Source organism: Lampris incognitus, chromosome 4, assembly GCF_029633865.1.
Source record: "Lampris incognitus isolate fLamInc1 chromosome 4, fLamInc1.hap2, whole genome shotgun sequence".
Classification (NCBI taxonomy): domain Eukaryota; kingdom Metazoa; phylum Chordata; class Actinopteri; order Lampriformes; family Lampridae; genus Lampris; species Lampris incognitus.
Genome location: NC_079214.1, coordinates 54,184,399 through 54,207,397, shown reverse-complemented (window position 1 = coordinate 54,207,397; position 22,999 = coordinate 54,184,399). Strand labels below are relative to the sequence as shown.

The window sequence follows — 22,999 nt, the reverse complement described above, 5'->3', positions numbered from 1 at the left end:
CCTCCTCTTGTCGGTTGGGGCACCTGTTTGGGGGGGAGGGGGAACTGGGGGGAATAGCCTGATCCTCCCACGTGCTACGTCCCCCTGGCGAAACTCCTCACTGTCAGGTGAAAAGAAGCGGCTGGCGACTCCACATGTGCCAGAGGAGGCATGTGGTAGTCTGCAACCCTCCCTGTATCAGCAGAGGGGGTGGAGCGGCGACTGGGACGGCTCGGGAAGAGTGGGGTAATTGGCTGGATACAATTGGGGAGAAAAAGGGGGAAAAATAAAAAAAACCTGTATCATGGAAGGGTGCTTTTTTTTCAATTTGGTGCATTATGACAGGAGAAATTTGAAAAAATAGGCTGTGGTTTTCCATGTAGACCAATTTAAAATCCTTCAGCAACTATTATACATTTCCCCCCTCCCTTCAGAGGATACTCCCCCAATCCAGGGGTGTGAGCTTGTTTACAAATAGCAGGCGGCCCTATTGTTAGCGACCAGTGCTGGGCGGTAAAAGTATCCCAGAAAACTGAATCAGTTCATCTGGACACAAAGTTTAGTCGGAAAAGTGTTTCATTGCTCATCTCAGTGACTTTGTCAGTCTCAGCTGACTGCAGTATCCCCAACCTTATAAACAGCACAGTTGCATAACAGCCAAAATTGATGATCGATTTCATATACAAACTGACCATTAAATGCCCATTAATTAGAGTTACAATGGCCATGTTGCAGGGTGCAAACTACGGGGGAGCCAGGGGGAGCTCCCCTTAATAAGATATAACCCCCCCCCCTTAAAATATGATTTGTGAAATTTTGGGGGGTTCTCTAAAATACTGACAATATGTTATGCATTTCTATTTTTCTGTCTTCATCATTGTGGATTATGTGTAGAATTAGGCAATTATTGCTGCATGATTCATACATGAGGATCACTAATTCACTTTTAACAAAGATACCGCATGCATGCAATTCTTGCCATTGCCATGGAAGTGTGGTGGCGCAATCAGAAAAAAATAAACTTCCTGAAAGAAACAAAACAAACTCTCTTAGTCCCACACAGTCTGCGTGCTGAATCGCCATTATTCATTTCTATTTTTTAGTCATCATACAGATAGCTATGTCAAAGAGAAAACAAGGGAGCTTAGTCGCAAATTTTGGATTTACTAAAAAAAATCTAAACCAGTCAAAGAGCAACCAGAGCAAGAGGCGTCTTCCACAACTGATGCTGATGCTACACCTGCTGGGATTGCTGTCAGCACAAACCCGCCAACGCCTGGTGTGACAATGCAGGACAAGCCGACAGAAGAAGTTGGAGATGGGGGTAGCAGTTCGAAAGAGGAAGAGGCCGATGATGATGCTAACCCCACCTGCCCCTCTCTCCCACCTTACTGGACCAGCCAGCAGTGGAGGGAATGTAAGACTCATAACCCATGGCTATTTGTTAAAGTTGGAAGCTTGGGATGCACAGTATGCAGAGACGCAAAAACCCTTCTGCTTTCTGAAAAGGTAATTTAAGATGTTTTACATGCCTGACAGCAGTGTTGTAGTCGAGTCACTAAACCTCGAGGTCGAGTTTCGAGTCCCCAGTGTCCGAGTCCAAGTCCGAGTCACCAAAGAAAAGTCGAGTGAAGTCCGAGTCGAGTCCCCATTACCTGAGTCCGAGTCGAGTCCCTATTGCCCTAGTCCGAGTCCGAGTCATCAAGGTTGAGTCTGAGTCAAGTTCCAAGATGGCTCCAGTGATCCACTCGGTCACAGTCAAAGATCTGACATACAAATAAAAAAGGTCTACATTAAACAAAAATGACACAGCTGTCACCATTTCAAAGGGAGTTTATTTACTTTGTGACACGATAGCCAAACAAATGCACACCCACACACTCGCACACATGCAAGCGCAAGCATGCGCACACACACACATTTTTAGAACAGTCTGAATTTCTTTGACATTCGGAACATTGGATGTGCTTCAAAACACATTGATAGCTGTGAATAGCATGATATTAGCAAATGGTGGAAACAGTATACAGAAGTAAGTTCCACAGCATACAATACATTCATAAAAACTAGTCAAAAGACATTGTCTCTCAGGAATGGTTAGGAACAAAAGGCTGGTGGGACTAGTTTTAAGCATACACGTTGCATTTCAAAAACATAAGATCTGACAGCATGGAACTACTCAACCTTGCACGGTGAGGCCTCATCAAAATGCCTCCATGACTAAATACCCTTTCAATGGGCGCACTGGGGGCAGGGATAGAGAATACCTGTGTGGCAATCTGATAGAGGGTAGGGAATTTGGATTTGTTTTGCTGCCAAAACCTGAGGCACGGGACTGAGTCAGAATCCTGCTCAGCGATCAAGTTGAGGTATGCAGTCAACTGAGCCTGGCCAGACGGCTTCTTCTCGGTGGAGGAGGGAGTCCTCCTATAGTGGGAGAACATTCTCAACTGCTTCTCAGGAGGAGACTCTGAAAGTTCACCTTCCCCTGGTCCTGTTGCTTCCGCTGCATCTGCTGTTGAAACCGCTTGCTTGTCACCCTCTGCCTTTATATACTCTGAAATGAGAGGGGGGCAGGGGGGACTCATTACAAATATGTTCTTGACTAGGCCTACATGACAAATGACATGTCTATGTGCTTTATTGTAACACCTTCAATGATATAAACATCACAACAATCAAATAGTCAATCACTTAACTAACGTTAATCAAAACATTTCTCACCTTTGATCTCAGTCTTCAGCACATCTTTGATGTCACTGCCCAGCTGTACATCATGTTCTAGCCACTGGAAGCCAAATGCTGGGTCCAACACAGATGCTATGAAGTAGGCATTGGTGAAAGGAAATTTGGTGGGGCCTCTTCCTTCAGCTGGCTCACATCCTGGTATCTTGACTGCACTGAAAACCTCTGCAAACCTTGTTTTCAAGGAGCTCTCCAGAGCTCTCACCAGAGGCCCACAGTATCTGGCTTTTCCTCTTATTTCCTGCAGGTGATAGCGCAGAGTGAGGACACAGGGCACAATCACACTGATGGTGACAGTAGTCTCACCCTGAGTTAGGTTGGTTGCCTCTAAGAACGGATCAAGAACTTCGATCAGTTCTTTAAGCTGAGCATACTCTCGCGGGGATAAGATAAGGCTTTTGTGCCCCTCTTATTCCAACACACTGGACAGCTTTTGCATGTCTAAATGCACATAAGCCTTCACTTGCTTCAGAGTGGAATTCCATCGTGTGGCATTTGCTGTTGGAATTGTTGCATCACCAAAACACGCTTCAAAGCAGTCTTTAAATGAGGTGCCACTGTGGAGGAGGTTGGCTGCACGGGACAGCTTTGCTAGGGTGCTTGACAGCCCACTGGTGTCTTTCAGACCATCTTTTATGACCAACTGCAGTGAATGTGTGAAGCATGATAGTCTCTGCATCTTACAGTTCTCAGCCAAAGTGTCATTGACTGTCTGTTGATCTTCTGGCATCAGGTCTTGCCATATTTCATCATCCTCCTCAAATGTGCTGGGATCATGAGCTTCAGCATCACAAGGATCCTCTAGGGGAAAGCTGGCCTGGAAAGCTTTTCTCATGTTGGATGCATTGTCAGTTATGACAAAGTTGATCTTGTCCTTAATCAGGTATTCTTCAGCACAGCATTCAAACATCATTGCAATCTTCTCTCCTGAGTGTTTCCCATGCACTCTTTTGCAGGAAAGAAGATATGACTGAGGGCTGAGTTCCTGTTTTTTTTATCCATTGCCACTGTGTGTGCTGTCACTCCAAGGAATGACCGCATCTTTCGGTCACTCCAAATGTCTGTGGTAACAGCGACACTCGATGCTTCTGCCAGCTGGTTCTTTATCTGTTCTTTCTTGACTTCCACCATTCCTGGATGGTCACAGAGGAAATTGTGGATCTTGCTATGGGCCGGTACTGAGGGTCCAGGACATGCAGGAAGTGCTTGAAGTCCTCGTTGTCAACGATGGAGAGTGGCAAGCAGCACTTAATGATTAGATCTTTTACAAGGGCATCACTTATAGCCTTCTGACGTGGATGTTTGAGGTCGTACATCCTTTGCTGTCCATCATTTAAAAATGATGTGATAGTCTTCTGACCTGGAGCAGCTGGCGTCACATCTGAAGCAGTGGAGGCACGGTATTCTTGGAACCTAGGGGAAGATAGGATACACACTTTAGGTGGCTGATGCCAAACTGTTTCAAGTAATCTTTCTCACAGCAAAAAATTTGCAACGTTATAGTTATAACAATATGCAATAACAATACAAATGTTACACATTATACACATAGTTGTTTGAACCATAACCAGTTAAGTTACATATTTAGTTATCTATATAACTAACATTACCATATTAGTAGATTAACTAATGTAAGCTAGCTGGATAAATGAAAAGTATGAGAAAAGATACATAATTTATGAGACTAACAGGACAGGGATTAATTAGCAAAACCCAGTCATTTAATTATTGATTTAAGTATGTTACATGCTACCTAGCTGAGCTTTAACTCTCTATCCTCCGTGAGTCTGTATGGGTCAGGGAGGGTGTGATTTTGTTAGAAGACAGAGCCAGTTCATAGTACTGTTCAAAAGCTACGTCGCGCGTGTCTATTTTTAGAATTTGGCACACCCAATGCTGCATATATGCAAAGAAAAATATCCCCATATTTACAGTAGCCTATGCGGTGTCACCAATCACGATACGGTTCGGTAGTTTTCGGTACATCGGGGGGGGGGGGGAATGCCACATCCGTCAAATCTTGTACCGTCTCCAGCTCTCAAGAAAACCAGTGGCGGCATCCACATTAGCTTTCTTCAGTTAGTCCATTTAGCGAGTAATAGCCTACAATTATTTTTATTTGCATTGTAAAGTTGTGCACATTTTATCAACATTATTTGTGGATGCATATAGGCTAGACTTCTTCCTTCTCCGCACTTGGAGAATATTCATGGCGGAGACCTGCAATGTGCGGATTTGTTATTGCTAGTTAAGATTAATGCTAACACGGTAGTTCAGAGTGGTGTGTTTTTTCCGTTAAGTGTATGCTACTTGGTAATTAGCTAAATGATAAATAAGAAAAATCAGTTTTAATCTCCCTATAACACGAAGACGCTGCGTGTTACTTACCAATTCGTTAGTGAGATGGATGGCACGCTCGTACCGAAAGCGAACCGTACTGTGACTTTTCTGTGCAATGCTGCATTAGCATTCTAACAGTAACGTTACTTAACTTACTTATACAATCTCACTTGGTTCTAGTGATATGATATACCCGCCACACGACCTAACCGAACATCTTGGACCAGTGGTTGAGTTACTTCGGAGGCTATTGTTACCGTAGCTAGCTAGCTAGCTAGCTAACGTTAACTGATCACCAACCATATCATCAACTGACTGCATATCACTTACTTTTCTGGGTGCATCCTTGACAGATGTCTGTTGAAGTTTGAGGTTGTCCCGGTCTTCTCCTCAATAGTTCGTTTACATATCGAACATCTAGCAGTGATCTTGCTGGAATTTGTTGTAAAATCTGTGTAAGCAAAGCGCACAATTCGGGGCGTCTCTTTAGGCAACCTTCGCGCTACTGAACATGATGGTATGCACGCCACGTGAATCCGCATGTAGGTGGAACACACATGCCTGCCCTTACACGAAATTGAATAATGTTACAGTATTAATATAGCTATCAATATATTTTAATAGGGCCTATTATTTAAAAAAATCTAACAAAAACAGTCTTTATCAATTAAAAAGTCAAGAGTCCGGGTCTCCAACTTCCGAGTCCGAATGCAGTAAATTCGCGGGTCCGAGTCATCAGTGCTCAAGTCACGAGTCATGAAAATCAGGACTCGAGTACTACAACACTGCCTGACAGAGTGCATTCCTAACAACATGGCGCCCCCATTGCCACATACAACGCGGGTGACATACCTTCACATTCCCTATATAGCCGATGTGCTGACATAAAGCAAATAGCCCTACATGCTTGCAGCTATAAATGTTTGCAACAAGAGTCATAGTCAGCCCTTTCTGTGAGGCATGCACAAGCACCCCCCCCACCTCCAATCTGGTATAAAAAAAAAGTGAGCTCCCCTGAAAGTCATGGTATAGTTCACACACTGGCCATGTGTACTATTCACAGAGGATGGGGGAATGGTTGCAATCACAGCATTGTAAGATGGCAACAGATGTACTCTTAGCCCCCCCCCCCCCAGTTCAAGGATGGTCGTTCCCTCTTAAAATAGATGGCCTCTTTGACTCCCAGCATTCCTCCCTATCAAAGATATTCACATCCTCATCCTTGAAAGAGTGGCCGTTGGCCTGTAGATGGGTGTAGACTGTGGAGTTCTGGCCTGACATGTTAGCTCTTCTGTCTTATGCCATCCTCTTGGCCAGAGTATGTTTAGTTTACCCAATGTACAAGTCATGGCAGTCCTCCCAGCATGCAAGTAACGGGAATCCTCCTGGCATGCACTATATAGTTCTGTTCGTGCCGAGGGAACCCGATCCTTGGGGTGGACCAATTTCTGGCACAGCTTGTTTTGGGGTTTGAAAGCAACTGAGATGCGGTGTTTGGAAAATACACATCTCAACTGTTCTGACACTCCTGCCACATACAGAATCACCACTGGTTTATGCTTAGGCAGCTGTTGTCCTTCTTCTCTCTTTGATTGGCTGGTGCACTGTTCGGGTGTCTTCCTGGCTTTGGCAAATGCCCAGTAGGGATAACCACACTTACTCAGTGCCTGTTTAATGTGGGATTTCTCCCCTTCCCTGGCCGCTGTATCAGTGGGGACATTGTCAGCTTGGTGGTACAGTGGCCTGATGACTCTTAGTTTGTGTTCCAGTAGCTGATGAGAGGCAAACCTTAAGTACTGATCAGTATGTGTTGGTTTACAGTACATATCAACGTTCAAGTCAGCAATAGCAATTTCACAGTCTAGGAAGGCTAACCTGTCATTTTTCATATCCTCACTCGTGAACTGGATGGAGTTGTCCATCAAGTTGATATAGTCAGTGAAATGTGGTACATCCTAAGATTTAATTTTAACCCAGGTATCGTCCACATCCCTGAACCAATGGCTTTGTGGTGTCCATGGATGGGACATCCTGTTTCCACTTCCTCTATATACAAGTTGGAAACTATATGTGAAACTGGGGAACCCATAGCACACCCATGTTTCTGCCTATAGTACTGCCCTCTGTATGTGAAGTACGTGGACTGAAGACAGATCCAGGAGCAGACATACTTGGTCAGTGTTGGTCAGCTTGCTCACTTCCAGTGAGTCATCAATATGAGACGTGTGTGTTACCTCTGCTAAAGTGGCATTTCAAATTAAGCTATTAAACTAAGAAATAGCATATTTGAGTCAGATTAACCACATCCCATGAAGAGGTTAGTCTATTTGACTGGAGAGCACCTTGATGTCCTGGGATCGGATGCAGTTTATTTTGCCAACTTGGAATTGAAGATCAGAGGTGTCTGTCTACCAGCCTGCCTGAGAACTAACCCGAGTAGGGTAAATGATCTCTGCGGACAAAGCCCATTTGGATAGGATCACTGACAGTAGGCTAAATCCTGGTAAGAGAAACCATGCCTAGAAACTCCAAATTGTCCCTATTTTCGGATGAATTATTGATGCTAGATCAGCGGAAGGACTCTTTAAAGGAGCTGATTCTACAACAGCAGGAGAACTTCAAATCATTTGTTCAGCTCACTATTGAGGGGACTAATAAAAGGCTGGATGAAGTAATTAAGACATTCAAGACATGAAATCCTACCTACAGTTTACTGATGGTTTTGTCAATGAGCTGTGAGCAGATAAAAAGACCACTGAAACAAGAATGAAATAAATCAAAAATGAAATTGACAAGTCGAGAACAGAACATGATGAAGTGAACTCAAAACTGGACTTCGTAGAGAATCAATCAAGAAGGAGCAACATCATTGTGGACAGAATAACAGATGAGAAAGGAGAGACTTGGGAGACATCAGAAAAGAAAGTTAGATCCATGCTAGAGAAAAAAAATTGGGTTTGGATGGAGGAAGAATGGAAATTGAACGTGCCCACAGAGTGGGGCAGTTTCAGTAACAAGGCAGGCCAAGGCAAATCACTGTCAAACTGCTGAAATTCAAGGACAAACAATCCATCCTCTCTGCTACAAGAAAGCTGAAGGGCTCAAATATTTATATCAATGGGTACTTTTCAGACATAATCAAAAAGAAAAGTAAGGACTTGATGCTTCATCTGAGAGCTGTCGGGAGAGGGATGACTGCAGGCTTGAGACATGATAAAGTGGCGATTAAGCTTAGAAGTCAACAGGTAAACTAGCTCAGTGATCACAAGGTCTTTCAGTTGGTTTTAGTTTTTTTCTTTTATCTACTTTCTTTTATTTGTTTTCAGAGGGTTCATAAGACAAAATAACAAACTGAACCTCAGGCCTACCAAGGAAAGCCTTGGCTCATTTGAACACATGTAGCATGAGAAACAAAATTCATTAAATAATCCAAATTGTTCTATATAATAATATACATGTACTTGCTCTGTGTGAAAATCACTTGGACTCCTCATTTGAGGATGCAGAAGTGAGCAGACATAATTATACTCTATTCAGGGAAGATAGGAACAAATATAGAGGTGGTGTGGCACTGTATATACAGAGTCAAATGCCAGCAAAAGAGTGGAAAGATAAATTGGTGAGTGATATAGAGGCTCTTTTGGTGAAAGTCCACCTGCCACATTCAAGGACAATATTAATTGGTTGCTGTTGCAGGCCTCAGAATGGTAATATGAGACACTTGGATGGAATGTGTGCTCTTATTGATGAAATATCTGATGAAAACAAGGAATTGTTTAAGTTGGGAGATTTAAATATTGCTTACTTTTCCACAAATTGCCATCTGAGGAAAAAGCTTCTTTCAGTAGCCAATACTTCTAACCTAACACAAGTTGTGAACCTACCAACCGGAGTGTTTATTAATAAGTCTGGTGCTATGTCATCAACCTGCATAGACCACATTTTTACCAGTGTTCCTGAGCACTGCTCAAAAGCTGTATCTGTAGCCACCAGTTGCAGTGATCACAACTTGGTTGCCATTACAAGGAAAATCAAGGTATGTGAAGCTGGAAATAAGAGCACTTCACCTGCCTTTTGGGAGGTTTAATCAAGACCTGTTTGTGAAGGATGTTAAAGATGAGCAATGGTCAGATGTGTGTATGGAAAGGGATCCTGAAATTGCTCTGAATACATTTATGGCAAAATTAACCAAGCTGGCTGATAAGCACTTCCCCTCAAGGAAACATGCTGTAAAGCGTAACAATGCTCCATGGTTAAGTGATGAATTGAAGGCTTTGATAATTCAGCGTGATAATGCTAAGAAGGTTGCAAATCAGTCAGGTTGCCTGTCTAATAGGTAGGTATACTGTAAATTAAGAAATTGGGTTACTAAATTGAACAAGGTCATGAACATGGTCAGACCATATTGACACAATTGTAAAAATGGGGCAAGGTATTGCTATTATGTGAAAAGCCTCTTCTGATGGAACACCATCAATTAGGAATCAGATGACACAGGCACTTGTTCTCTCATGCCTGAGGTACTGTATGGTTGTGTGGCCCTATGCAGCAAAAAAGATTAAAAAAAAGAAAACTCCAGCTTGCACAATATAGAGCTGCAAGACTAGCTCTTCACTGGTCTTTTAAATCTAATGTCACAAAGATCCACCACAGTCTGTCATGGCTGACCATCGAGGCTAAATTAACTTCCAGTCTTCTCATATTTGCCCGAAATGCAAACGTTGACAGAAAACTGTGCTTCTTCACAGAACAGCTTGTTCAGACAGGTCCAACACACAATCATTAAACTAGACAGGCCAGCATGGGTCACCTTTAACTTCCAAAGCCAAATACAAATCAACTTTAAAACTCAATCATTTGTAGAGCCTCCAGCCAGTGGAATGCATTACTTCCATACATTAAACAAATCAGAAGCAAATACCGATTGGAAAAAAAAAATCAATCAAACAAAAACTAATGAGAGAGACCACACAACAGCAATGATGCCACCTGCTATGATGTTTTGTTTGGGATTTCAACTAAATAGTTTTTCTGATGTTATTTGATATTTTGATGACTTTGATTTTAATTATTTAATTTCTGTCTTGACTAATGGGTGTCAGTTGATGTTTGTATGTCTGTTTGTATGTCTATATGATGTCAGTGTTTGTATAATTTTATGTGGACCCCAGGAAAATGAGCAATCACTGTGTAGCGGAAGGTAAGGGGGATCCGAATAAAGAATACGAATAAGTGTTAAAGGGAGAATGAGTAGGATTTGTCGGTTCCAGTTTGTAAACATAACATTCAAAGTTGGCCCCTCCCCCCGGCTCAGCATCACCAGAAGGACACGCCCCCTGGGAGCAGTTGCCAGAACACATCCCAGTGTACAGGCTAACTCCGCGTCACGCTTCTTTACTTTTCTTTTTTTTTTTAAATTCAAATTTTCCCAATTTTTCTCCCCAACTGTACTTGGGCAATTACCCTATTTTCCAAGTTGTGCTGGTCGCTGCTCCACCCCCTCTGCCCTCTGTTGATCCGGGGAGGGCTGCAGACTACCACATGCCTCCTCCAATACATGTGTAGTTGCCAGCTGCTTCTTTTCACATGACAGTGAGGAGTTTCGCCAGGGGGACATTGCACGTGGGAGGATCACGCTATTCCCCCCAGTTCCCCCTCACCCCCAAACAGGCTCCCCAACTGACCGGAGGAGGCGCTAATGCAGCCACCAGGACACATACCCACATCTGGCTTGGCTTCCCACCCGAAGACGCAGCAGATTGTGTCTGTAAGGATGCCTGACCAAGCCGGAGTTAACGTAGGGATTCGAGCTGGCAGTCCCCGTGTTGGTAGGCAATGGAATAGACTGCTACGCCACCCAGGCACAACTCCACGTCGCTCTTCATCCCCATCCTCTCATTTGGTGCTCACCAGCGGGTGAAAGCCAACCCTAGATGCACTCTCATTTTGGAATGAGCTTTGTCTGCTTGGTGATTCCCCTTGCTATATTTGCATCTTTTCAGCGCTGTCCGCCATCGTCGTAGCGTCCTCTTGGATGAGAGGTTATGATCTCGATCTGGCACCTGGTCACTATGTTTTTATAGAGTCCTGCTGCCCAAAGTTTAATGCCCAGAAAGGTCCCATACACAGCAAAATAAGAAAAATAAGAAAACACAGGGTGTCTGCAGGTATATCACCAAACATGTCTAGTGGGGTCAGTGATGATTTAGAGCAGGAGTGCCCAACTCCAGGCCTCGAGGGCCGCAGTGTCTGCAGGTATTTGTTCAAACCATTCACTACACCACCTGATTGACCTAATTAGCTCACCTCTTGGACCAAGGAGGGAAAGGAATTAGTTAAATCAGGTGATGTAGTGCATGGTTGCAACAAATACCTGCAGACACTGCGGCCCTCGAGGCCTGTAGTTGGGCACCCCGATTTAGAAGGATTATTTTCTTATGAGTCTATACATTGATCTTTTAGGTAAATCCTACTCATTCTACCTTTAAAGGTGGTCCTGTTGTTAAGGGTGGTGTCGTCATGTAATTTCATACACACTACCTCCACTGCTTCTGCAACGGGAATGCACACGAAGAGGGACATATCATCGTAAGAGACCATTGTTTCATCCTCCACCATGATGACGTTCCTCAACTTATCCACAAAATCGATAGTGTTCCGGATGTGATTGATGTTCAGTTCTGCCTCAACATGGTTAAGAATATATGCCAGAAACTTGTAGATGTTATAGGTCACTGGGTTAATCATACTATCAATAGGCCATAATGGCACATCCTGTTTATGTATCTTAGGTAAACCATACAGACTAGGTGTAGCTTCCCTTGGGTATAATCTATGGTACAAAATCATGGTAATGGCAGTGTCCTGTTCTAACTGCATCAGAGACAATCTATCACATTTCTCTTGTAACAACTACCTGGATCTCATGTCAGGGGCTCATCAATATTTATGTTGCTAAGTAACATAACTTTCATGATAGTCTATATGGTTTATTAAAACAGTGCAACTACCTGTGTCTGCTGGAAGGATGATTATGCTATTGTCCTTACTAAGAGTTGTGAATGCATGCCTCTCTTCTCTGATGATATTGGATGATGTGGCGGTGGCTTCATGTTGCCGAGGCAGACTGACACTTTCGTCCCCAGTCGCTCCACTTCAGAATCAGAATCAGAAATACGTTATTCATCCCTGAGGGGAAATTGGGTAAGGTCCAATGTGTATCAGATGTTCCAGGTCTGTGATGTGGTTGGTACGGATTGCTGGTTCTGTGGTTGTAATCAATTCTGCAAGCAGGACTTGCCTTGGCGTGACGGTAAAATTCAGCCCCTTTGCAAGAATGTCTTTCTCTGCCTGGGTGGGATGTCTGTCAGATAGATTCTACATCCACTTGTTCACATTGCCGGTGTGTGTCTGGCATCTGTCTCTCTGCCTGCCAATGAGGGTACAGTCTGTTGTCTGCCGATATCTTCGGTGTGCAGCAAGTAGGTAGAACTTCTTTTGCTGCCTGGTTTTCGACCTTCCATGATGTGCAACACAGGGGTTTCACACAGTAGTCGACTATCAAAACAACTAGACAACAGTATGCATAGTTGTAGACTAATCGTTCATCAGTTGTTTTAGCACAGTGCAGTAATAAAGTAGTAGCAATGCATCTACAGCAGATATGCAGCTGGGAGTGCTGTGGTCCCAAGAGATTTGTTGGCACAACCATTTTGCACGTTTTGCCATGTTAAATAAACAGAATAATGTTCTACATTATGCCATGTTAAACAAACACAATTTAAGTTATTTAGAAGGAAATATTCCCACTATTCCTGTGTTTTGGTTTAACAACAGTGTTAACTGGTGACTTTAGTGATGGCAGCTGTTGAAAACATGAACAAAACGCAGTGAAAGCTTTTAATTTTACTTTAATCAATCTGAAATATGCACTTATGTGTTAAATATCTACGTTAACCATTTACATAAGTTAAATTGTGCTCAGCAACTCATTCATCTCTCATAATGTTTCTTTTAATGTGGGAAACAAATCACAGCTGACAGTGGAGCAGTATTTTATACCATTATCCTCAATCAGAAAGTGACCCATATTCAATCATTAACCTGTAGAGTTGTAATGTAAAATTCCTCATTCGACGCTAGTTGCTCTGCTAATTTGTTTTCCCCCCACATTAAAAGTAACTTCAAAAGATGTAAATACATCTAGTTGGCGACACCCTTTAATTTACATAATCCATCCATCTATCCATCCATTATCCAAACTGCTTATCCTACTCAGGTTCGCGGGGATGCTGGAGCCTATCCCAGCAGTCACTGGGTGGCAGGCGGGGAGACACCCTGGACAAGCCACCAGTCCATCACAGGGCTGACACATACAAAAGGGCCAGACGAATTAAACATTGAGTTCAAGATAATTTAAGGCTTTAAGACAGCTGCTGTCACCACGACAACCATGGATACACTCTGCTGAAAGTCAACAGTTAAAGTAACATCATGCAATTTTTTTTTTACCCTAAAATAACAGCATCAAAATCATTTTGATGGTACGCTGACTTTGCCTTCCTAGGAAAATAAATATCGCTTGCGGCAGATCCAAATTATAGTGCAAGAACAGGCATTCAGGGCATGAAGTGGGAATGAAAGAGGCCCTATTCTCTCTATTACAACTCAGTATACCATCAAAATGATTTTGAAGCTGTTATTTTAAGGTAAAAATGTTGTATAGCATTGCTGCAATTGCGTCGTTATTGAAGTCAAACAAGTCCAGCTCAGACAAGCTTGCTGGGAGTTTAGTCCAATCAGATCGTGGCTTATTTGTAAACAGCCTCTCAGAGCCAATCGAGGATTTTATTATTTCATCTACCCCCAGGTTGGTCCTGCCTACATAAGTTAAGCCGTGGTGCAGTGGTGGTACGGTGGCGCAGTACCGGCATGATTGCGCAGTGGTTAGTGCAGTCGCCTCACAGCGAGAAGGTCCTGGGTTTGAGCCCTGGGGTAGTCCAACCTTGGGGGTCGTCCCGGGTCCTCCTCTGTGTGGACTTTGCATGTTCTCCCCGTGTCTGCGTGGGTTTCCTCCAGGTGCTCCGGTTTCCTCCCACAGTCCAAAGACATGTAGGTCAGGTGAATTGGCCATACTAAGTCGCCCCTAGGTGTGAATGTGGCAGCCTTGTGATCGCCTGGCGGCCTGCACAGGGTGTCTCCCTGCCTGCCGCCCAATGACTGCTGGGATAGGCTTCAGCATCCCCGCAACCCTGAGAGCAGGATAAGCAGTTTGGGTAATGGAAGGATGGATGGATGGTTGTATTTAAGAACTTTTTGATGAAAATTGATTGTTGTTATTGGATGAAAAAAAATATGATATTTCTCCTGCGTTTAATCCACTACTCGGCCACTTTTTGAGAGTAGCTGACAACTACTAAAATGGAGCAGTCGTGAATGCCCTGGTGCTAGACGAGCCTTCTCCATGAACTCAATCCTCTGTTGGAAAGTGGTCTCATCTAGAGGCAATCTTAGTCTCTGTTGGATTTGCTTCTATTTGGCTTTGAAAGTGTCAATGGTAAAATCAGTTTGTCTCACCTGTTTGTTCAACAGCTGACTCTGTGCCTTCTGGAGGATCTTGCTGGTTGGTGGCCCTTGACAGAAGATTTCATTTGCAGACCCTTAGGTATAATCCTGCTCTGTCTGCACTTGAGGCTGAATCTCAGATGATTCCTGTAGTCTGCCATTTTACACGTCATTTGCTTGTACTCAAAGTACAGGTTTAAGGCAGTCCTCACTGAAATGAGTCAAAATGTCTTGATTATTCCTTACCTGGGTTATTGAGCATGCATCTAGACAGTCTTTGAACTGTGTTAGCTTTGCAAATTAGTGGACGGGTATTTCTGTTGCTTTGATTATAGAGATGCCACTCTCGATAACTGCCCTCCCAGGGGCAGGTCTACTAAAATTGAGGGAATTCAGCCTGTAGTCTGAACAAGATCTCTGCTGGTCATCCAATGGCCAATTACCAGAAGTGGAGGTTTGAGATTTAAAGACAAGGTGGTGGTTTTTTTAAATTTTTTGTTTTTTTATGGTAGCATTTCATTTGCCCCCCCCCCCCATATTAGAACGATAGGATTTAGATTGAAAATCAATAAATCACTGATTCTGAGATAAGGGACAAAACATATTTAGGTCTTAATTTTTAAAAAAATACTACATTAATTTGAAATGGATATATTTATAGACAAAGGTCTGAGCTAACAAACCATGTAAGGGAACAGTTTTTTTATTAAAACAATTGCGCTCTATGAAGTCCTTTACATCAGGAGCTATGCTATAGAGCTTTCTTGTATGGCTTGATTGGAGTGGACATGCCTTCCCTGTTAGTTTCAGAAAAATGTCTTTGACTGGACAGAAACGGGCATCCATCCTCCCATGTTTTGGGGTAACATATGCTGTTGGACCATGGGGGTGCATAAACTCCACTTTCACATCTTGGTGCTCAGTGTCTACATCAATCGCCTTTGCTAGCCACCAGTGGTAATCATACACCACTGCTAGCCAGTCTCCATCCTCAATGCTGTGAATAGTTATTTCGACTTTAGTGCCCTCAGGACCTTTCAGTGGCTCCTCTTCCATTTCCTCCTCCATCAACTCTTCTATTTCCCCCATCCCCTCTTCCATCTCTTCCATCAACATGGCCAAAGGACCTTTCTTCCTGGCCCTCAGATCAGTCTGCTGTTCCTCTGTGCAGCCATGTAAACAGAAAGTAGCTGGGGTAAAGCATTGGCAATTCAATGGCTCACTGCAAAGGCATGACAGCGGTTTGTGGCGGGCACTATTTTGATGTGGGATGACCTGTTGTCTTTTTATTGTCGATGGAACCTGTTTGAGTTGTTGCGTGAGAAGTGTGTCATATTTTTCCTTGTCTTCTTCCTCAATGTGATACAGCTGAACACCATTCAGACTGTTTGAGGTCTTTTCAAAGAACCCTTTTCCATCTGTCACATAATTTCCTTGCAGAACCAATTTGTTTGCGGTTCTTTTTACTGTTCCCCCAATGCCATTTGGGGCACCCTTGCCGTGGGATGTTGGGAAATAATTCCACATGGTTCTGTTGAAGCCCAGTGTGGGTGGTACCTCAGAAAGGAGGAAGAAATTCTTCCTGTTCTTATACTGCTTACTGGGACCATCTGACCAAAAGTGCCCAGTGGTAACTGATGGAAATTTTGGTTGAATATCTTTTAGGACTGGATCCACTTATGTCCAGATCGCTGCAGCATCTTGTCTCTTAGACTCTGACACCGCAAAATGTGACCTTTTCACCCTTGGTATAATACATTCCAGTATGAAGATTCAACTGTTGAAAATTCTGGCCAAAATGGCAGGCTTGAACTTCAGAGGCATACTTGCACTTTCAGGATTCTGAAAAATCAACATGTATGATGACTGTGTTCTCACTGCAGGTCTCAAATAAATTTCTGTATGCTTTTGCTTGATTGTGAACCAAGCGTAGATGTGTTGTGGTCTCACTTCATAGTTTCCCCTCATCTAGATGGACCAGCTCTGAAAGACTCTGCAAGTTAAGTTTCATGTTGAAGTGGATCCCACTAGCTGTTTCTTCTTGAACTCGCTCTCACTGCCTCCATTCAACACTGATTCCACCTTGCTCTGGGGCCAGAATTGTGTGTTTGTTTAGCACCGTAAAAAAGTGCAAAGAAAGCAGGCCTCACTTGCTGGAGAGCTACAAACTAATTGAAAGCTGTCCTCTAGTTTGGTCGACTTTACAACACCCGATGAACATAGAACCTAAAGCATTAAATATGAATTTTCATGATACTGACACAGACATGTCTTCCTGTCAGATGCCTTTGGTGCTGTAACATAGAAGGGCCACAGAGCACAGAAGAAAGAGTAACTGAGCTTCACAGTTGGGTTCCTGTTGATGAACTCACTGTGGAGGTTGATCATGGAGTCAGTCAGAATAATTCGCTGGTGCTTAATCTTGTTCTTTGTGATGGTGTCAGTTTTATCTGTTGTCATGCGAGAAGAGTTCATGAAGAACTGAACAGTCTGGCTGATACCCTGGAGAAATTTTGCCTTTTTCTGTGCTGTCTGTTTCATTTCACTCATTAACTTGTAAGTCAAACCAAACTGGCGGATCTTATGAAGAAGGTGATATTTCTTTAGAAACTTGCCTCGTAATGTCAGTTGGTGATGAGTTGATTTGTCAGTTGCCTGTCTCCGTGACACAGGAGTTTGTTTTTTCATGTTAAGTTCTTGGCAGAGAGCACTGTGGAAGAGAAGAGCTCTCTTGATGTTAGGATTTCTAAGTTGGCTTCCTGATATCATCATCTGCAGTTTCTGTCGATGGAGAGTCTATTTGCGCTTTATCTCTTCTTTTTTGGTCATCATTTGATCTGTCAATTATTTGAGCCTTCTTTTTTCGCCATTTTTGTTTTCTCAGTCGGTTTCGCTGTTTCGTTACCTTCTTAATTTTCTTTTTCAAAGCCTTTATTTCCCTTGAATGCCTTTTCCTAGTTTTTCTTCTCTCCCTCTCACTTCCAAGAGCACGTTTGCTCATACTTGGTTCTTCAGTGCTCTGGTCTAGTTGACTATGTTGGGGTGTGTCTACTTGCTGCACTACATTCTGCATAGCCCTGCACTTTCTAGACCTTTTCTGAGCATCTCTCCAATACCTTCTCTGATGCCTCTGCTCCCTTGGACTTAATTCTCCTATTTGTCTCACTTTTTTTGTCTTGAACGCTCTTCTTCCACCTTTGTCTTTCCTTCTCTAGAATCTCACTTCTGCTGTCTGGGTCACTGTTTAATTTATCTCTTCCCTTTCTTTGCTCTTCCACTGACAGTCTCTTTCTAGCCGTGCTTGCCTGAAGTACAGATAAAAACAATACATATAGGTTTGCCTTATGTGGGCATATGTGGTTGTTATCCACAAAATGGCTCCATTGTATAAAAAGTTTTTGGGAGCACTTGTCAACCCCATCAACTTAAACGTCAACCCCGTCAGACAGACAGACAGATATGCAATGATATATATATTTAATTGGAAACCAGTGTTTTATATATATGTTAGACACAAAGAACAGATCAGTGTTTCACAGCATTTTCCCTTTTTATTGTTTGGTGTATTAGAACAGAGAACTACAACAACACCATGTTCCAACCCCCCACTCATCCCAAATTCTTAAAGAAAACCGGGAAGAAGAAAAAAATAATGCATACAGAGAACTGAATAAGTAAATAAGACACACACACACACACAGACACACACACACACAGACACACACACACACAGACACACACACACACACACACACACACACACACACACACACACACACACACACACACACACACACATACACAGGGAGTTGATGAAATGAAATAAAATAAAATAGGGAGGCCAGTGCAATAAAAAAAGATGCTCGGAATGCTCACCCCAAGGAATGCATTCATTGATAATCAGTTGGGGTCCAGAGGGGTAAGAGAATTTACATATGAGATAATAGACTGCCATCTTTTGTAGAACTTAGCAGTTGAGCCTCTTAAGGAATACTTCAATTTCTCTAATGGGAGAAATGATAAAATATTTTTCAGTTAGACATAGATTGCACATTTTACTACAACTACTGGTTGAATATGCTTTGTGCAATCTATGTCTAACTGAAAAATATCTTATCATTTGCAAACCAGAAATGTCCACGTTGAATAACAGGAATGAATTGGCCAGCAGTTGCAGACATAGATATAAGCACCTATTTTGTAATTACAAATAAATCATGCCAATAGACAAATACCCCCCCCCCCCCGGACCACTAGTGATCACAAATTTTTGAATGTCACACCTCTCCCTTCCCTATTGGGACGATGTGCATGTGATGTGCATGACGAAGTAAATGGTATGTTTTTTCCTGACTAGCTTTATTGGTAGCTGACGATTGTTTATGGCATGAAACAGGCTTGTTCTGTCTCATAAAGAATTTACTTGACTCACTGGATTGTTTTGCTCCTTATTTGTGAGCACTTTCCCTACTATTGAGTGTTTCTTTTAACAAACTTTTATATATATATATAGAGAGAGAGAGAGAGAGAGAGAGAGAGAGAGAGAGAGAGAGAGAGAGAGAGAGAGAGAGAGAGAGAGAGAGGAGAGAGAGAGAGAGAGGAGAGAGAGAGAGAGAGAGAGAGAGAGAGAGAGAGAGAGAGAGAGAGAGAGAGAGAGAGAGAGAGAGAGAGAAGAGAGAGAGAGAGAGAGAGAGAGAGAGATGAGAGAGAGAGAGAGAGAGAGAGAGAGAGAGAGAGAGAGAGACTATTTATTCTACCTAGAGGGTGATGTTTTTTCTCTTTCTCCTGACAGGATTTGTAAACAGTGCATTGGAGTTAAATGAGGTTGTCTTGAGTTAAGTCCAGAGGCCTTATGGTCACAGCAATTGACTGTTTTCAGGGTTTTGCTCATTGTTTAGTAAAATCTTTATTCCAATTTGGCAGACATCACTCAGTTTGGATACAAATTGCCATATGTTCCAATCTTATCTTCAGTTTTCACTACTGATGCCCTTCATACATCTCCTGGGTTCATATTTAAAATCTTGTCCTAGTAGATTGAACTATCTTAAGATAGTACATTTTTTTGTAAACTGCTTTTAAGGAAAGTATTCCAGGTTGGTCAGGTTTGCGACATAGGAGACAACAATGAGCTCCAAAAAAGTTTCAATCACAATCAAGGAAAATATTTGTGAGTCATTCTAGTTTACTTTTCTTTACCTACCTGACATACCTGACACTAGGGCACATCTGATCTGATTATTAATCAGGAAAGGCTGCATTATGAAATTGTAAGGAATAAACAGTATTTGTCCAGATATCATCAGTAGCTTTAGAGTCTATATTTCAAAACAGCTAGTGTATTGCACCAAATTATAGTTCTAGTAAGAAAAATGGTGCATTTGATATTTGGAGTTTCATCTGTGGCGAGGGAGCACTCATTACTGGAGGCTATTCATTTCTGTCTCCTCTATCTTGTATGTTGAAGATTGATTTAAAATCTGAATGCAAAAATATGATCGCTGTATGGGGCCTTTTGTGTTATTTTAAATGTGTGCTCAATTGGAGTTTTGGGAGTGACCCTGTGTTCAGCCTGAGACCCACAGATTATTACTACACGGATGGCTGCTTTTGGCAGCTAGCTAATATGCTATTGAACCACTTGGATGGACAAGCATATTTTCATTCTGCACTTCCCCCAAGACAATTTTAGTGGCTATCAGCCAAAGTATAGAGTTCAAGTTTTGAAACTTAGTGCCACTGCAGAATTCCACCCTCTGCTTTAGCTGATGCTCTTTATGTTACACATATCTGCAAGCACTGGTCAGGGGCTATGTTGCTAACCAAAACTAGCCAAAGTCAAATAAGTCCATGTTTCGTTTTGAGACAGTCTGATGGCTCCAAATTTTATGTTCAACTCTTTGTTGTCAATCATGTCTTGATGGTCATTATGCGTTATGACTCTTTAACGATTAATGAGATCAATCTTACATGGCAATATTTTACAGACAGCTGTAAATATAATTTATTTAGTTAATCTGAATCTGCCAAAGAACAAATGCTATCATCAAAAGTATTTCCACATGTTTTTATTCAAATGTAGAAATTGTGACAAGCAAATAACACAATGTACCACACTTTGTACAAACAATAGCTAAGACTTGAAATAAGGAAGAGTTGCATAAGCACCATACTGCAGAATGGTTGAGCTAATGCAGATAGTACAGGGATCAGCATTTGGAGAAGGCAGACCAAATCTCACACAGGAAGTCATGTGGAAGGTGGCAGCCAGTAAAGGAAACAGTGCAGTCCAGGGTGACCTCTGTCAGGAGCGTCTGTATGCAATGGCTCTCCCCTCCCATTAGACCAACAACAATTCCAGCCAGTCTGCTGAATCAAAATTTAATTTTCTCCACTCTAGTACTCTCCATATCAACAACAATGCATTAACCCCACAAAGTCAACTGGGTCATGTAGCCTACATTGATTAACTTCACAGTACCTTTTATTTTTGCAGCAATGATGGAATCTTGGCTGACCATGCAACTGCTAATGTTAAATACTAAATGCTATTACACTCTTGTTAGAGGGATTACTGCTCGTCCTACCACTTTATATTGCATTTAGCTGAATAAAGGTTGTTATGCTAGGCTAAACAGAGCATACACTTAGTAGGTTAAGAGATTTAAGAAAAACTTTTTTTTAGTGTAACTGCAGCCATTTGTGGATTTTAGCTTATCTATTTAAAACAAGGTGCAACTTGTTCATGATTGGATCTGCTTTTGATTAATTTGTAATGTTCTCTGTTGACCAGGTAAAGTAAAAACACTCATAATTTGGTGGAAAACACAATCTTCCATGCCCAGTAGATATTTACTGTGATATGTACATAATGTATTCAGACAGGCATATGAACTTATCTTGTTAGTGTGATTGTACACTATGTCACCGTTGGCATATTGTGGCACACATGTTGATATCTTCACACTTGATGAAATTTGTGAACATTGTATATCTTAGGTTTTAGTTTTTTTTTTACATACGTTTTAGAAAGGCTATTGTGAGCTGTGAAGAGCAAAGGGGTTGAATACTCACTGACTAAAAAATTGCCCTCAGTATCGAAATATTTACTTGAGCAGATTTTATACTGAGAACGCAATTTTAACACAAAGCTCTCCATGTAGAAAGTTCACTGATTTGTAGACGTGATTAAATCCCCGTATGGTGTTTTATATTTCTTTAATGTTTGGAATAAAGAACATTTTGGCACAGAGACTTTGAGGAGCTTTGTGTGTTTTCATGAAGTTCTCCTTTATTGCTTATGGAGCAGCTTAAAACGTTAAATCTGATGACATCACACATTTAAGCTTTTAGCTTTCTGGCCTTTTGGCTTTAGATGAGAGGTGCTGATGTTCATAAATGTTAATTGGACCAAAGCAGACCATATTAATAGCTCAGAAATTCCTCATTTTTAATTTGAATAGCGCTCGCTCCTTATGATAGCTTCAAATGTAATGTAGTGGAACAAAACAAAGCCTCCTGCGGCTCAAAGCACCCAAATAAAAATGTGTTTTTGTAACATCTGTATAACTGATTAGGGTTTTCTGTATCAATAACTGTTTTATGGCTCTTCGTTTTACAGAGAGAAACATGCGTTCACTTGATATAGTGTAGTAATTGGACATCAAGCAATAGAAAATGGAGGGAAATTACTGCTAATTAAATAATGACAAAATAAACAGAATGATAAATGGCAAGGTAATGGATTCCCTTATACGTGGGGGTAGGAGGATCCTTTTCATGCTTGACCATGTGTTGACTGGGTCTTTAATTAGAGGAGGGTGGGCTTAGCGGATAATGACTAGAGTGGGAAAAGACATTGGTGTCATTAGAATAATCAGGGCTCTAAATGAGGTTTTGATGCAGTGTGTCCGACAGGTGTAGTGGCAAGATAGGGGAGGGAAAGGTTCCTCCAGCATGCTCCAGCTGTGTTTACTCTCTTTGTCTGGAACAAAGGGGCCTTGTCATATCCGCCATGATTGATGCGGCTGCAGAAGAATAGTTAGAGCATATTTACATGAATCCCTGGCGGGAAGGCCGACACGAACGGGCCTCTCCATGTTGCCATTATTTGTACTGCACACTCCAAGGCATGCTGGAGCACAGCAGCCTATCTATCTATCCCTGTTCCCTGTGTGATGAAATCAGTTTACTTTTCTGACAATGATTCACCGTGTCGCCTGAGCTTCCACACACTCCTCGCTACGTATCGCTCATTATCACACTTCTTCTACAAGCAGCCACTTAGCTCCACCTCGAGGGGAAGAAAATGACACTGTTTGCACCGTTTCAGTAAAATACTTTTCCCCTACATATGCACCAAGCCTTTTAT

General features: G+C 42.2%; 1 pseudogene; it reads right to left on the bottom strand.

Annotated features, from left to right (window-relative positions):
• LOC130112075 (uncharacterized) overlaps positions 1 to 17,169 on the bottom strand; it is a 45,917-nt pseudogene extending 28,748 nt beyond the window's left edge.
• Positions 17,170 to 22,999: the final 5,830 nt, after the last annotated feature.